The 14822-nt window shown below is 48.4% G+C and overlaps 1 protein-coding gene across 3 annotated transcripts in view; it reads right to left on the bottom strand.

The window, feature by feature from the left end:
- The window catches only part of LZTS1 (leucine zipper tumor suppressor 1), a 52910-nt gene extending 39311 nt beyond the window's left edge, over positions 1 to 13599 (bottom strand). For 2 of the 3 annotated variants that reach the window (XM_019809983.2, XM_002929300.4), the window contains exon 1: positions 13398 to 13599. The gene's annotated coding sequence lies outside the window, so the exon portion shown is untranslated. Of the gene's footprint in view, positions 1 to 11396; positions 11591 to 13397 lie in introns of all 3 variants that reach the window. The other variant, XM_034661317.1, reaches the window with a different exon arrangement.
- Between the last annotated feature and the right edge of the window lie 1223 nt (positions 13600 to 14822).

Below are 14822 nucleotides of genomic sequence, written 5' to 3'. Positions count from 1 at the left end.
GACTATGCCACTTCCATTTCAGCCTTGAAGCTTTTTTTTCTCCTCCTGGGGAGAAGAGGGAATGAAACTCCCTGTTGGCAGACCCCTGAGCAGAGTTCCCTCCCTCACACAGCTGGGGGATTCTTCCATCTCCACTTCAAGAATCAGGACCTGGATGTTGTCAGGAACCTCCTCTGAAAGGCTGAGAAGCCACCCATGGCTCAAGAAGGGGTCACCACTGCCTGGGAAGGCTGTGGGGAGACAGTTGACCAGTTCACCTTCACGTTGTCTCTGGCCAGACGTACAGGCCCAAGCTGAAATAGCAGAATCCAGTCCCCTTGGATGTCAATCTGGGGGACAGAGCTTCTCTTCAGCTCCCATCTGCTGAGTGTTTCCTTAGATTCAGATGAAGGACTACACATACATGATCTAGGTCTCAGGTTTTATATCTAGCAAGGAGCAATGCCTGGCTTTGAACCCAGGCTGCGGTCAACAGTGCTCTAGCCATACACACAATCTGTTTACTTCTAGCGGCACCAGGTCTCCATAGACGTCACCATGAGCCAGTGATCCCTCTGCCCCATTGCCCAACCCTCTCCCCACAGGCTTGCCTGCTTTTCCAGACCTCACCCTAACTCTGTCCCAAGATGCCCACCCCTCCATCACCTCCCTGTGCACTCTGGCTTCAGTTCGTAATCCTTTTTTAGTCCTTTGCACTCCTCATCTTGGGCCACCACTAAGGCCTCTCCAAGCCTCCATTCCTATCTGTAAATCACAGCTAGCAGCAGTACCTACCTCACAAAGTAGGTATGTATTGAGTGAGGTTTTCTTTGTAAAGGAACTGGGATAAAATTAGGATCTTAGTAAATGCAAGCTAGGTTTTACCTTTGTTTTTGTTTTTTAACATATGGAACTTGGTGGCTCAAAGCATTTCTGGGCTCTAATCTTGATTTATTTTTCTCCAGCTTTGCTGGTCTCTAGGCTCCACTTCTTTCATTATCTAAAGAACTGGGGACATTTCCGTTTGGGGACTTTAGAGATTAGATTTTTTAAAAATATGAATAATCTATTCAGTTTTTGTAGGAATTGCTCTTAACGTGCTTAGAAATCACCAATCTAACAAATAAATAGTAAACTCCCTGAGGATGCCAAGTATCCTTGGGGCCTAGCACAGAGCCATGCCCAGAACTCAGTACATTCAAAGGAGAAGATAGTCAGCTGCATAGGTATGAATAGTGGGGAGCAGTTCCAGCCTCTTAAGCTAGCAGTCCCCATCCTTTACAGAGCTACAGGATGGGGTGTTTTTAGCTAGAGACATCTCCTCATTCCCCCAGCATGTGCTCTGAGTCACGGCCAGCTAATAGTAGGCCAGCCCCAGGGTGTAGATGTGATCAGATGCCTCTGTCTTCCCCAGAGGCATTTCTGTGAGTCTCTGGCCCTAAAGTCCTCTTGGGCTGAGACATGTGATGTTGGCCTGCTCCTGTCTCTTGCCACTACTGTTCAGCCCACATTTTCTGACACAGCCTCCTCGAGGAAAACTAAACAGGAGCACCTGCAGGAAGTCCTTTTCACCTACGTCCATAGAGGGGTGAGGGGAGGACAGAGTGGAGAAATCCAAGGGATCAGTGCCTGGTCTTGCACTGGATCTGGTACATACTGAACAACCTGTGTTATTCTGGCAAGAAAAATCTTCACAGTCATCAGTCTTAGAAACCAGACTCTACCTTCTGCTGGCACCCTCTTATGATTCAATGTGGAAACATACTTGTCTGCAAAGACTGAAACCCTAAAAGCCCTTTCTGGTCCACAGAAGTGGCTGATCCCTGAGGTCTTCCCACCACTGCGCCCCTACAGATGTGTCTTGGCTACCTTGGAAGTGCTATGAAGCCAGCACCCAGAAGGGCAAGGCAGGGAGATAGTGCTGCAATTAGACCAGATCCCAGAAACCCCACCTGCCTCCCTGTCCCCATTCCTGAGCTGCTCCAGGGCCAGGCAATGGAGCAGGGTTCTCAGTTGCCGACAGAAAAGGTATGAGGAGGGAAGAAAGAAGAGAGGAACTCTTGGTTTGTGTTCATCCCTTCATCCTGTTTTCCTGTCCTAGGACACACCTCTCTAAGGCCCTATGGGTGGAGGCATCTTAAGCAGGGACCTCAACATAGCACCATAATTTTTGACCGTTGGCAGGCTTCTCTGAAACCACTTTATGCTGATGAAAGTAAGGCCTAATTCCAGGCTCCCTTGTGTTTCTCTAACTGGTTCCACATCTCTCATCAGCCTCTGAATCCATGAAGTGTGGTCAAGTGCAGTTTTATAGCTGCTGTCCCAGGGACTGTGCAGAGGGCAGTTCTTTGAACTCTGTCTTTCTCTGCAGGCTGGAGGTTCCTACCACTGCCTAATGGAGGAGGGCAGAGGCTCTTGGAGGGAGCTGCCATGGCTGCCTTTGTTCCTGGGCAGTTCTTTAATATCTCTTCAAGCTGTCCTGGACCTAGAATCAGAGAGCCCTAAAACTGAGCTAACATCCCTTCTCCCAGATGTTCCTAAAATCCAGGAGAGCCTCATGTTGCTGGAGGCACTGTCTTCTCCTTAGCAGATACCACCATGTTAGAATGGAGAAATTGCTGCACTCCCAAGATGCAGGTTTTAACGTCAGATCAGAGACCTAACAGCTGTGTGTGGTGTGGCATGGAAGAAATCATCTCAACTCTCTAGGACACGTCACTAAAGTGGAAAAGTTTCCTCCACCTAAAAAAAGAAAAAAAAAAAAGGAAAAGAAAACAAAACCAAACCCAGAGCACAGAGGGCGATCAGAAGGCAAGTGGAAGGTGCATTAAATGACAGACTGCTCATTTCATGTGGGAGAATTTGTGTATGTGTCCCTGGTATAGAATGTGTATCAAGACAAGCTGCTCTTAGTCCACCCAGGGTGCCTGGCCCCCATCTTGTTTAATGCCATTTAGGCAGAATAATGTTCCTCTAATTTTCCAAGGCAGAAGTAGACTCTTCAACCTTCTTCATTCTCCTATGTGAGACTCAGCCAGACCTGGGCCTTCTTGCATCTGTGCATGTCTCATAAACTAAATGCAGAGAGAAGTTTCATTTTATTCGTTTTTCTTTCTCCCCTTTTCCTGACCTTATGGGCTACATAATCCAGAAAATGATCCAGATGGGAAAGGCATTGGCTTTGAAGCAAGAGGCAGGAGGAAAAAAGAGAAAGAGGTGCAATATAAACCCCTTGTATCCAGACGTTCACTCTGGGGGGAAATCTTCCTGCCCTAACTCCATTCCACACATGTTCCAGATGGCGCTGTGGGGTCTTCCTGAGGGTGCAGGGAAAACCCAGGGATCCTCAAGGTCTCTGAGCCCTCCCCTCTCCTGCTTCCTGTCCTCCACACATTTGGTGTGAGCCAGTGTGAGCAAGAGACCTACTTTCAACACCAAGTCTCCACCTCAGAAGATTCAGTGATGCCGCACTCATGTGCTCTACATAATTTCAATCTGACCAAAGTCAAATCGACAAGGTAGATGGAGATCCAGAGCGGCAAAGGTAGAAGTGTTTTCCTCCCATATTGTTTTTAGTTACAACTGTCTCCCTCTGCCAGAGTAAGCAGATAAGAGATTAGTTGCCAGGCAGCCCTGCCTGACCCTAAAACTTCCCCTCCCTGCTACCCTGAACATGTCCTGCACCAAGGGCTCATGGCCTTCCCACACAGACATCTTAGTCTCATGCTTGCTTTCCTTCCTCTGGAGCTGATAGGAGGGGGAAGAAACATGAAAATAGAGCTCCTGTTATTTTTCCCATGCCTTTAGTTATATTGGGTCATGTAATTTTCATAAAAATTCACCCTGGGACACAACACATTTTACAGATGAGAAAACTGAGGCTCAGAGAAGCTAAGTGACTTGCCTGATGCCATACAGCTATTAGGTAGCAGAGCCAAACACTGATCTATACGATCCCAAAAACCATGTTCTTTCTGCTCTCCACTCCCAAACTTGCCTGGAAGGGTTGACAAGCATGAAAAAGCACAAGCCTTACCTTTAGGGCTCACCTGCTCTCTCTACCAGGGCTGTAGGTTGCTGTCCAGGTGAGGATGAATTTCTGTGGGAGACTAAGGGAGCATGGCATGAACTGAAATGTTTCCTGAGCAAAGCCTTGTCTCCAGGGGTCAGTCACCTCACCGGAGATGTCACAGGACACCGCCATGATCTTGCCCTTGGCTACTCCGGTTTTTAGCAAACACAAGGGAAGCTCCTGGGCATGTAGAGAAAGATGGGGAATTATGTTCTAAGATCTTCACAGACCCTGCGGGCAGGAGGACCCCTGGCAGCCTGTTCTTCTGAGATCGAAGGAGGTCCCTACTTGACCGGACCTGCTTCTCCTGGCACCAGGAGGCACACCTGCCTCCTGGCTGGGAATCTTTCCCAATGTGGCATCAACTCTCCGGGTGATTAGCATAGCTCACTGGCACCTACAACCTTCCCATTTTGTTCAGGCTTGGTTTAAATTGAGGAGATATGAGACAGAGATAGCAAACTTGATTTTCATTTTGGAAAGGTGACAAATGGTCACAACTGTGAGTGGCATAGTAAACCTTCACTATCACATTAGATGGGAGATTCTCAGAACTCCTAGAACAAAGGAAAAGGCAGAGGAGAGGTAGGAAAGCAAACATCTGAAGACCCAGAGAAACAAGGACAGAAAAATGGAGGCTGTGAGTATCAGCTGTCACCAAAGTCCAGGGACTCCCTTGACTTGGGGGAAGAAATCCACAAATCCTGAGAACATCCCATTACTGACAAGTTCTCATACGTCCTCTGGGGCAAACCTATCTAACACTAAAAGGTTTGAGGATCTGATGAATTCTACTGGCCCTTCTGTCTTTGTCCACAAATAGCAGTGGGTTAGTATAAAGAGTCTAAGTGGCAGCATCAGTCCTGGTTCTGCCACTAACGAGCTGTGGGACCCTGAGCAAGTTCCTCCCTAGTCTGGGCCTCCATGTCTTCACCTGTCAAAAAAAAAAAAAAAAAAGACCCCTGTGATTCTGTCCATGTCCAAAATAGTGCAAAGCAAGGTGTTACCCATGTATCCTATTACAAATAAGTTTCTAGACACATTGACAACTGATCTTTGATGTTAGACTAGGAGCTTTCCTCTCCTTGAAGCTTTGGCTACCCTATGTTTCCAGGCTGTGTGAGATCCCTGGGAACATGTGCTATCAACCAGGAGATAGGAAGATAGAAAGTCATTCTAATAAATAGTCTTATTTCTAGAAAGAAGCCTCTCCACCCTCAAATCTATTCTACTCTAAATTGCTAGATTAATTTCCTAACACCAAGGTCTACTATAAGCCACTCCCCTACCTATCACAACAGTCACTTCCCACTGCCTACCAAATAACAAGCAAACTCCCAAGGGGTGTACAAGGCCCTTCTCAATCTGATTCAACTTGCTTTTGTTCCCACCACCTATTGTCCCCTATCTTTGCCACCCACCCCCCTCCATCTCTTAAAATCACACCCAGACCACAGGGTGCTTCCAAGTTCTGTATCTTCCATGAAGACTTTTTAGACCAATTCATCTCTGTAGAGTGATATTTTCTAATGCATCTGTTGTCTTCCCCAGTACAGAGCCTGTCTGGAACAGTGTGTCTCATTTTTTGCTCCTCCTAGGATCTGGTAGAGTGCTTGATATGAACCTAGCATTCTCTGGCTTTAAAAGAATGTAACTAAAATAGAAAGAAATGGGTTCCAGGGGTCCAGAGCAGGAGTTCTTGGAGGTGAGTAAAGACAACAACTTGGAGAAGACGGGTTTTGGGGGGAGTGGGAGGAGTGCGTAGAATAGAATTTAAGGGTCCTTTCAAGTCTGAGATATTGTGTTTCTATGCAGAGTCCTGGACATTTCTTCAACACAGGCTCCTAGTTTCCTGATAAATCTTGGAACCTTGGGCTTGGAGGTCCTGTCTGTAGTGCTAGCATAGAAGTAACTCCAGTCAAGAGAAGTTTTTAAATCCTGGGGAAGCTGAAAGGCTGGTGCTCCTGGTAGGTGAGGAAATATCTCAGGAAAGACCAAGCATTCTGCCCATACCCACTCCCTGCTAGCGCAGTGCCTCTGAGAAGGGCAGCTGCAGGCCCATGGAGGGCAGGAGCACAGGCAGCTGTGAGCAGGCAGCTCCCTTCAGTGGAGCACTGCCTTTTTAGTGCAGGTGGAGGCTGAGGCTTTTCCTGGTGGCTCTCATTTTCCCCACTTGCCTGCAGTTTGCCTGCTGGCACCACTCAGGCATTGGGGCTGGGAAAGTTGTCTCCTCAAGATGTGAGCACATTATAGTCCTTCCCAGCCTCCCTCACATGTGCACTGTTGAGATGCCCTTCAATGAGAGGGAGAAGAAGAGAGCTGAAGCTGGAATGTCTGAAGGTTTCAGTAAATAAGGGAGGTGCTCTGAGTCCTTAAAGTGTCCTTCTGAAACGATGCTGTCCCCGACCTTGCTGCTGACGTGGCCAGGGCAGACCCAGCACAGGCATCCTCCAGACACACCAGTCAGGCTGCCTCTTAGCAGTTGGCAGAAGGTCAAGAGCAATCTCAGGGCTCATTCCCCCAGACTTCTATCCCTTGACATGCTCTGCAAATTCCCCATTGTCCCTGCCTCCCTAGTTGTGTGGTGGCTTCTATTCTCAGGGTTTTCCCATTATCTTCCTGGAGAAGAGGGTGAGAGGGAAGGAACCTGGGTTGCAGGATCCATCAGGATCAGCTTGTACTGGTGCTGTGTTCCCCTTCCAACCCCCCCTTGGGAGACCAAAAAAATGTTATCAGTGACTCAGAAAACCTCCTGTCAAGGTCACTCTGTTCTGCCTAATGCTGTCTCTGCTGTCTGACATGAGAACCAACTCTGTTCTCCACCTCCTACCAGCCCCAGTGCAATCCTGGGTGCTGGCTGAGCTGACAAAGAGTGCCCCGTCTGTTGGCTGGAGATCACATGGAGCCACTGAATAGGGCATAAAGTCTCTAAGTTTCTACTGCCCTAGCTGGTCTGCTCCTGTGTGGTATAACCCTTTCCCTCCCTGAAGCTTCTCACTAAGATAGTAGACCCAGCCTTGAAAGTTCGCATGTTATTCCTTCTCCTCTTGCCTGCCTGGGTTCCCAAACTCTGGGCAGCACAGGGAGATCTGAAATGGCTAAGTAGGAAGGGCCACCATAGGTCTCATCACCATTACCCTCAGCCATTTGAGGCTGAGCCCTGACTGTGTCCAGAGCCTGGACACCTGAGACATGACACATTTCCTTTCAAAGGGTTTATAATCTAGGCAGGGAGGAAGGATAGAGAAGCTAAACACTAACATGTGGGAACAGATGTGCAATGGGTGTGATAGTACATGTTGCAGAATTTAAGGAACAGGGAGCTGATGGGGGGGGGAGTCTTTCTCTCCCCATAGCTGATATCCTTTCTTCCCTCCAGACCAGGCAGGTGCAGCCCCTCAGTAGTGAGAGTACCCCTCTCACCCTAGAATCCTGTGTCTTCTCCTTTTGAGCCAGGACACACTCACCTATTGCCCATCACCTAAGTATCCAGAGTTATTGGAGTTATCAGGGAAAGGTGCTGGCAAACCCAAGCTTTGCTTCCCTGCCTCCTTAGCTTTCTCTTACCTCCTTCCCTTGCATGCCTATACTCAATTCTCTCTTCAGCAGGAATATAATGTTCAGCTGCTTTACACCCACTCTCTGAATGCTGCCAGAGAATAATGACTAAGGTAGTGGGTGGAAGTACAGCAAGTTGAGACCGATTTAGCAGTCCAGGGTGCCAGGAGGAGGGTGATTTAGCAGCAAATGGCTTTGCAACAGCAAGGAGACTGAAGATGCCCCCAAAGCCAAGAGGCCAGTGAGCCAAGTGCACAGCCCTGTCTTGATGCCTCAGGCAGGGATTGCCTCAGCCACCTGGCAGTCTATGCATTGCAGCTGGATTCATGACAGGGCAGGATTCATCCTTAAACACCAATTGATTTTTAAAGCAAAGCCCACCCTCACCCTGATCTCAGCTCCACTTTGACACTTTTGAGAGGCCTGTGTCCTTGGGTACCCCTTAGCCTAAAAGTCTCACCTGGAATGGTCCCTCTTCATCTGGTGGATGCTGTGACCTGGGAGATTCTGAAGCTCTGAAGAACTGATGACAATTCAAAAGACAGTTCTGGGCATGGCAGAAATTGAGGTTCTGTGGCATCAAGGAAAGAGGTAGCCCAAGCACACTTTAGATCCTGCCACAGAGAGGCCAACCTAAGTAGACATAGGTGTGGATCTTCCAGGTCCTGCCATCTGGGAATGTCTGAGGATTCATGTTATGGGATGTGACTGTGAGTGTGGCTATAGGAGGAGAGCATGTCTCAGTGGAAGAGATGAATGAATGAATTTGGGGTCTCTGTGTGTGTGTGTGTGTGTGTGTCTGCTGGCAGTCATCCTGAAGGCAGTTATCTTCTCCCACAGTGATTAACTGACATGGAAGCATATCTATGGGTGATCTGGATAGGGCAACTCTTTACTGTCTTTGTTCCAGGTACTAAACAAAACCCATATCATATCTGTTTAGACATCAATTTAACCTTTCACTTAGCAAGAAAAATCACCAGTCTACTGGATTGATTAGAACAATTAATTTTAGCTTTTAGCTAACATACACAGACACCCACATTCTGTTTGCTAATTAATAAGGCCTGACAATTGGGTGATTATAGCCCTGGACTGGGAGTCAGGACAGCTGGGTTCGAATTCCAGCATTCCACTTAAAATCTTGGGTGAACTTCTTCACCCTTGATAGGCTCATTCAGTTTTCTCGTATGCCAAATTGTGGAAGATATGTTCTCGCAGGGTTGATGATGACGATGATACTTAACAACACCAATAATAATAATAATACCCCCTGTAAGTGTAAAGTCCTGAACAAATAAAAAGGGCTATTAAAATTATTATCACCAGAAGCCTAGAGAGGGTGATAGACTGTCAGGTGGAAGTTGATGTCTGGCAGGAAGCAGGAGAGTGACAGAAGCAGGATGGAGATTGCAGACACAGAGGCAGCACTGCCGATTGGCAGCTAGCCCAAAGCCCAATGCAACCATGCTTGATTTTGACACATCTCCACCCACTTCTCTAAATCCTTGGAGAAGGGGATCCAGAGCCAATATGCACACTCATTTTGCTGGAGGCAGTTGTTAGAGGTGAGCTACTTCTCATCCTTCATTTCCCAGCTCTGCCTGGTCTGGGTGTCATGCTGAACTCCATGGACGGAGGAAACAGGCTCCCACCTGGGTTCGCCTTGGAAGAAAAAGCTCCATCTCCTCAGGTCTCAGCTCACATCTTGGAACTATGACCTCGCTGCTGCTATGTCTACTCTTTTAATACCTTCCTGAGGTTCAACTTCAATGTTTAGTTCATGACCATCTCTTTCCTGGTGTCTTTGAGCTCACCTCCCTCATGCTGAGCAGCTGCTATGTTCAAAGTTAGTACAATCCAATTTTCAATATAGTTGTCAGGATTCATGTGTGCTGCTTCCTCTTCTCAATTCTTATTACAAATTTTAGTCTCAAGCCATTATTGAACCATTTTTTTAAATCCCCCACCTCCCTGACACCTTGCATGGATGAAACCTCAAATAAATAGTGAAGTACAGTTTTTATTAGGGTAACTAAAATCACCACAAACCCCTGAGAAGGCATGTGGCAACTATGCTTCGAAAAATAATGGGGTGGTGTAAAGGGCACGGGAAGGGAGTCATCAGACTGTAACCATGTGACCTTGGGCAAATCGTGGCCGGATTACCTCCCCAAACATGGTTGCAATTCACAACAACAGCGTAAGTGTCTATTTTAGATCAGCAATTTTCAGACTGCAGCAGCATAAAGATCTATTCAAAAGCAAACTCAAAAGACCTACCACTTAAATTGCCTAAAGATTCCTCCGACAGTTGGGTACTTCTTTGTTGGCAAACCCCTAGAAACACCTCATCACTGCCCTGGAACAACTGTCCTCCTGGGGTTCCAAGTGCACAATCTTAAAAACCTTAATTCTAGATCATACCTAGCACCTCCCACTGGTATATAGCTGTTGGTTGACTGACCCCCAGAGAGAGTGCCTAGGCTGACAGCGTGGGTAGGGGTTAGGTTTTCCTTGTGTTCCCGAACTGAAGTCAGGAACTGAGATGGAGGAGCCCTGTCTAGGCAGAGGCACTGAAGGAGATGACCCAATAATAGAGGCAGGAAAGCCAGAGGCCACACCAACAAAGTGTGTCCCTGCAGAAATCTGCTGCTGGGAAAATGCTCCCTGCCAACGGTCTTTGACAGCTCTTCCCCTTCCCATTACTTTGTTAAACAAGCATTTATTAAGGTCCTACTCATAGTAGCCAGACAGTATACTGTGAGCTGGGCATTCACAGCACCCTTCTGCCTCTAAGAACTTTGCAGGCTCTTCAGGACCAGTGGGTCAATGCCAGGATAGCACGGAATGATGGTAGGAACTCAGAGGAAGGCATGCAACCCACACTTAGGGAAAGGAGAGGGGAAGATTTCTTGAAGGAGTTGATTCTTACGGTTAAAACCAGAAGTACAAGTGGGAGCTTATTAGCTGGAGGTAGAGGGACAGCACAAGAATAGCTGACAGAGAGGAAACATGTATTTCTATTTTCAAAGGTAACAGAAGAACACAGAAAGAGCCAAGCCTGAGCTGCGTGGAGTTCAAACCCCTGCTCTTTCATTCTCTGTCCTAGCTACATTATTTAACTCTCCTCATCTAATAATCATACACACCCTGCAGGGCTGTGCTGAGAATTAAATGAGATAATGAATAACGAGTACTGGGCACATAGTGTACTTAGTGAACGGTATTTCAGTTGTTAAATATTACCCATTATACCAGTCTATAAGCTGATTAACCACAGGTTTGCCCTCATTACCTTATTCATCTTCATAGCCTCATTGCCTGGCCCAGAGCTTTGCATTTTGTGGGTACCCAATGAATATTTATTAAGTGAATGTTGAATAAGTGCGAAGACATATAAATACATTTTCAGGGTTAGAAAGCCATGTTTATATGGCTGGAACCCATCTACCTCTTTGCTCATACAGGCGGAAACATGGCTTCTCAAAACTGCATGGCAAACTTTCCCTCACATACTCCCAAAGCATTGGCTCTCCCCAACACATGCTGTACAGCAACACGCCTTCGACGGCAGCTACCTCGACATATGTGTCCTGGGGCACACACACAGACAGGAGGCTCCTCTACACACACACAAACGCACCAGCTGAATTGTTAAAGCAGGTTTTACTTCATGAGGTGCACAGAGGCAGCCATAAATGTTAAATAATAATCATCCCAAATGTCCTATCCTCTTTCTTGCTCACACATACACACTCTTGAGAGACAACCATTTTTCTCTCACCTGGGTTTTTTCTCATTTCAGGAAGAATGAATGTCCACACACACATCTTCTCAGCTGAGATCTCGTACTTGGACTTCCACTTGCTAAACCTAACTTTGCTCCCATTAGCTGTGGACCTCAGGGAAAGCTGTGCCCCTCTGGTGCCTCAGTTCTTCACTGGTAGACACAGAGAATTAACCATGCTTCATGCCAACCTGGTAGTTACATTGCAAGGATAAAGGAGATAACAAATGAGATAACGTCTGTGATGTGCAGAAAGCACCTCAGAAGAAAGGCACTGGATAAATATAAGGTGGAAATACCACACCTGATTAGTGTGTATGTCCCTGCCCACAGATTTCCACCCACACACTCTGCTCTTCTCCACCCTTGAATACAAACACCCTTCCTGCCTGTAAATGCTGTCTCTCATACCCATTTTCATGTGTGTACATATATACATACTTCAGCACCTGTATTTTCCCCAGCATGCCCACAGAAAATTGTTTTTGAACTTAGAGGAAGNCTGCCTGTAAATGCTGTCTCTCATACCCATTTTCATGTGTGTACATATATATACATACTTCAGCACCTGTATTTTCCCCAGCATGCCCACAGAAAATTGTTTTTGAACTTAGAGGAAGCTCAGGTTAAAAACACTCTCTAGCCCCTACCCACAGGCTCTTCTCAAGGGTCTCTGGTACTGGAAGAATTGCCAAGCATACATCTCATCTCTCCGTGGCTGGACTCCTCGGCTCCCATGATTGCAATTAGGCTGCACTTCCAGCAAAGCATGAGACCCTGTATATGGCACAGCTCTTGCCAAGAGCTCTCCAGAACTCAGTGTCTCCACACTAGTTCGTCAGCACCTAAGACCTAAGACCTAAGACCAGGGCTGATGGTTGCAGGAGGGTGTGGATGGAATGGGAGAGGAGAGACCCAGGAAATACAGATGTTCAGATCCCTAAGCACTCTTTGTTCCTGGGGAACTGAGGGCTCTGAAGCTAACAAGTCCCAAGCACTTTTCTAGGCCTCACGTACTACTGGGCCAGCAGAACATTCATTTGCTCCACAGTTCACTCCTTTCCACTTGGAGCAGGAAGGAGAAAGATCACCTGGCTGATGGTGTTTTGATGTCTGTTGCTGCTGAGTTGTAGGCTTTGAAACATGTTCAGCATTTTGAAGGGTGTGTGTGTAGTGTGTACGGNTGTGTGTGTGTCTGTGTGTAGTGTGTAGGGTGGGGAGGGAGTCAGGGCCTGGCTGCCTCTGGTGGGTGAAAGAAGGGAATGTGGTGTGTGTGTAGGTGTGGGACTGTATGGGTGTTAATTTGGCTGAATGGCAAGTCCAGGACTGATCCTNGGGACTGTATGGGTGTTAATTTGGCTGAATGGCAAGTCCAGGACTGATCCTGGTTGGCCCACAACTCCAGGGGGCCACTTTTCACCTTCAGCAACCCCCTCTCTATCCACCTCAGCCCCTGTGACATATTCCTTCAGTGAGACATTCCAAACCTCTAACTGCATCAGCATCCCTGCCACCGTGTGAGCTCGGACACAGCCCATCCCCAAAGTTCCAGAGGGCAAAGTGCAGTGGCCCGACCCCAGCTGTCAGACCCTCTGTCTGGGGCCAGGGTCCCTCTGGGCTCACACACACTCCCCCTTTCCTCATCTCAGACATCAGTGTCACCCAACACTTAATGTCCATCAGGATCAGATTCAGGGCTGGGAGCAGATAAAGCCAGTCTGCAGGAGACGGAGACAAAGACAGAAGGACAGACGCAGCGTCCCTCTCTCCAGGCTGGGACCAGACGAGAGCACCCACCCCCGCAGAGCGGGAGACCGTGACAGTTACGTGCGGAGACAAAGACACCTAGACAGACCCTGGCACAGACAAAGACCAACGGACGCACAGACGCACTGGCACGCCGTGGGGAGCGCAGGGTCCCCTGGAGCCCAAGTGCCCGTGCTGCGGCGGCAGGCGCTTCTCCGGAGCGAGGAAGACCCCTCGTCCGCCGCACCTTACCTGCCCCCCTGCGCCTCGGGCTGACTTGAGAATCTTTTTCAGTGTGTCCCGGCTGTCTTCCCAGAACTGCCGGCCGGGCGGGTCCCGCGGCGCTGCCGCACCTCGCGGCTCCGGCTCGCCGAACCAGGCGGCCAGAGAAACTTTCGGCCTCCCCGCGCGTCCGCCGCCAGCTAGCTCCTGGCGCGCCGGCCTCCGCGCGGGGTCCCGGAGCCGAGGGCGGGGCGGGGCNTGCCTTTGTTCCCGGCTGACAGCTGGGGCTGCTCGAGACCTCTCGGCTCCTCCGTGTCCGCCGTCCCCCATCTCTCCGCTCTTATTTCCAGCCAGCCCCGCCGGGCGGCCGTGTCTGAGTCTTTCTCTGCACCCGCCGGTCCTTCCCTTTCTCCGACTGCTCCTATCTTGTTCTTGTCCCTTCCTTTTTGCCTTTTATTAACGCGCACTCCGTTCTTATTCCTTCGCTTTTCCTTTATCCGTTCCTTCTCTTTCTCCTCCCCCTCCCCGTACTCCTTTCTGCTTTATCACCCCTTCTTCTTACTCATCAGTTTCCTTTCCCCAGCACTGTCTCTGCAACCCCTGAGTTCAGCGAAAAGGCTGGATTTCTAGGTTCAAAGACGGGACCAGCAGCCTAGTGACGGGCATTGCCTCACCAAGCTGGGACCGGAGTCCGGAACACTGGCACTCCCACTCCCAAGACGTTTCAAAGGCAAACTTTTCCAGCTCCCTCCCGGGCACGAGGTTTCTGGTGAAAGCTGAGGCCTGTTCCAAGTTTATAGCTATAAATCTCACCCAGTACCTTTTTAACGCTATCATTTTCTCTACCACGCTCACTTTGAACTTCTGGCAGTTGGGCTAGGAAGGAAACCAAGCTTACAAGTTTTGGTAGGACAAAAGGCCAGTTAAATGGGGTGCTGGGTGTGGCATGAGGCTCTAGTCCTGAGGGTTCACCCAGGTTAATCAGCTAAAACCAGGCATGGCTTTACCCAGGGAATGTCATCCTCAGCCAGAAGAAGTGTGTATGTGTGGAGGGGGAAAGATTGGGGTGGCTGATCTCTGACTATACTGGAGTGGGGGAAAACAGCCCAAACAGAAGCAACACCATTTTGTTTCAGCCACTCCACTGCTCAAAACCTTGTAAGAGATCCTTACTACTTCCAAATCTTGACTCTGAAAACCCCAACTCTCAATTCCAGGCTTCCTGGAAGGAAACACAGCAAAGAGTTTAAGAGCACAGAGAGGCTCTGCTAATTACATCTGCGCGACCCTGAGCCAGTGCCTTCATCTCAGGGGTTTTTCTTTGTTGTGTTTTTTTCCCCTTTATGAAATGGGGGTAACAATTCCTGGAATGTAAACTTCCTGAGGGCAGGGACTTGTTCTTTTTTGTTCATAGCTGAGGGACTTAGTCTGTTTTATTCACGGATGTACCCTCAA

Source organism: Ailuropoda melanoleuca, chromosome 5 (assembly GCF_002007445.2).
Source record: "Ailuropoda melanoleuca isolate Jingjing chromosome 5, ASM200744v2, whole genome shotgun sequence".
NCBI classification, from domain to species: Eukaryota; Metazoa; Chordata; class Mammalia; order Carnivora; family Ursidae; genus Ailuropoda; species Ailuropoda melanoleuca.
Note: the sequence above shows the minus strand (reverse complement) of the source record. Positions and strands in the feature narration are given on the sequence as shown.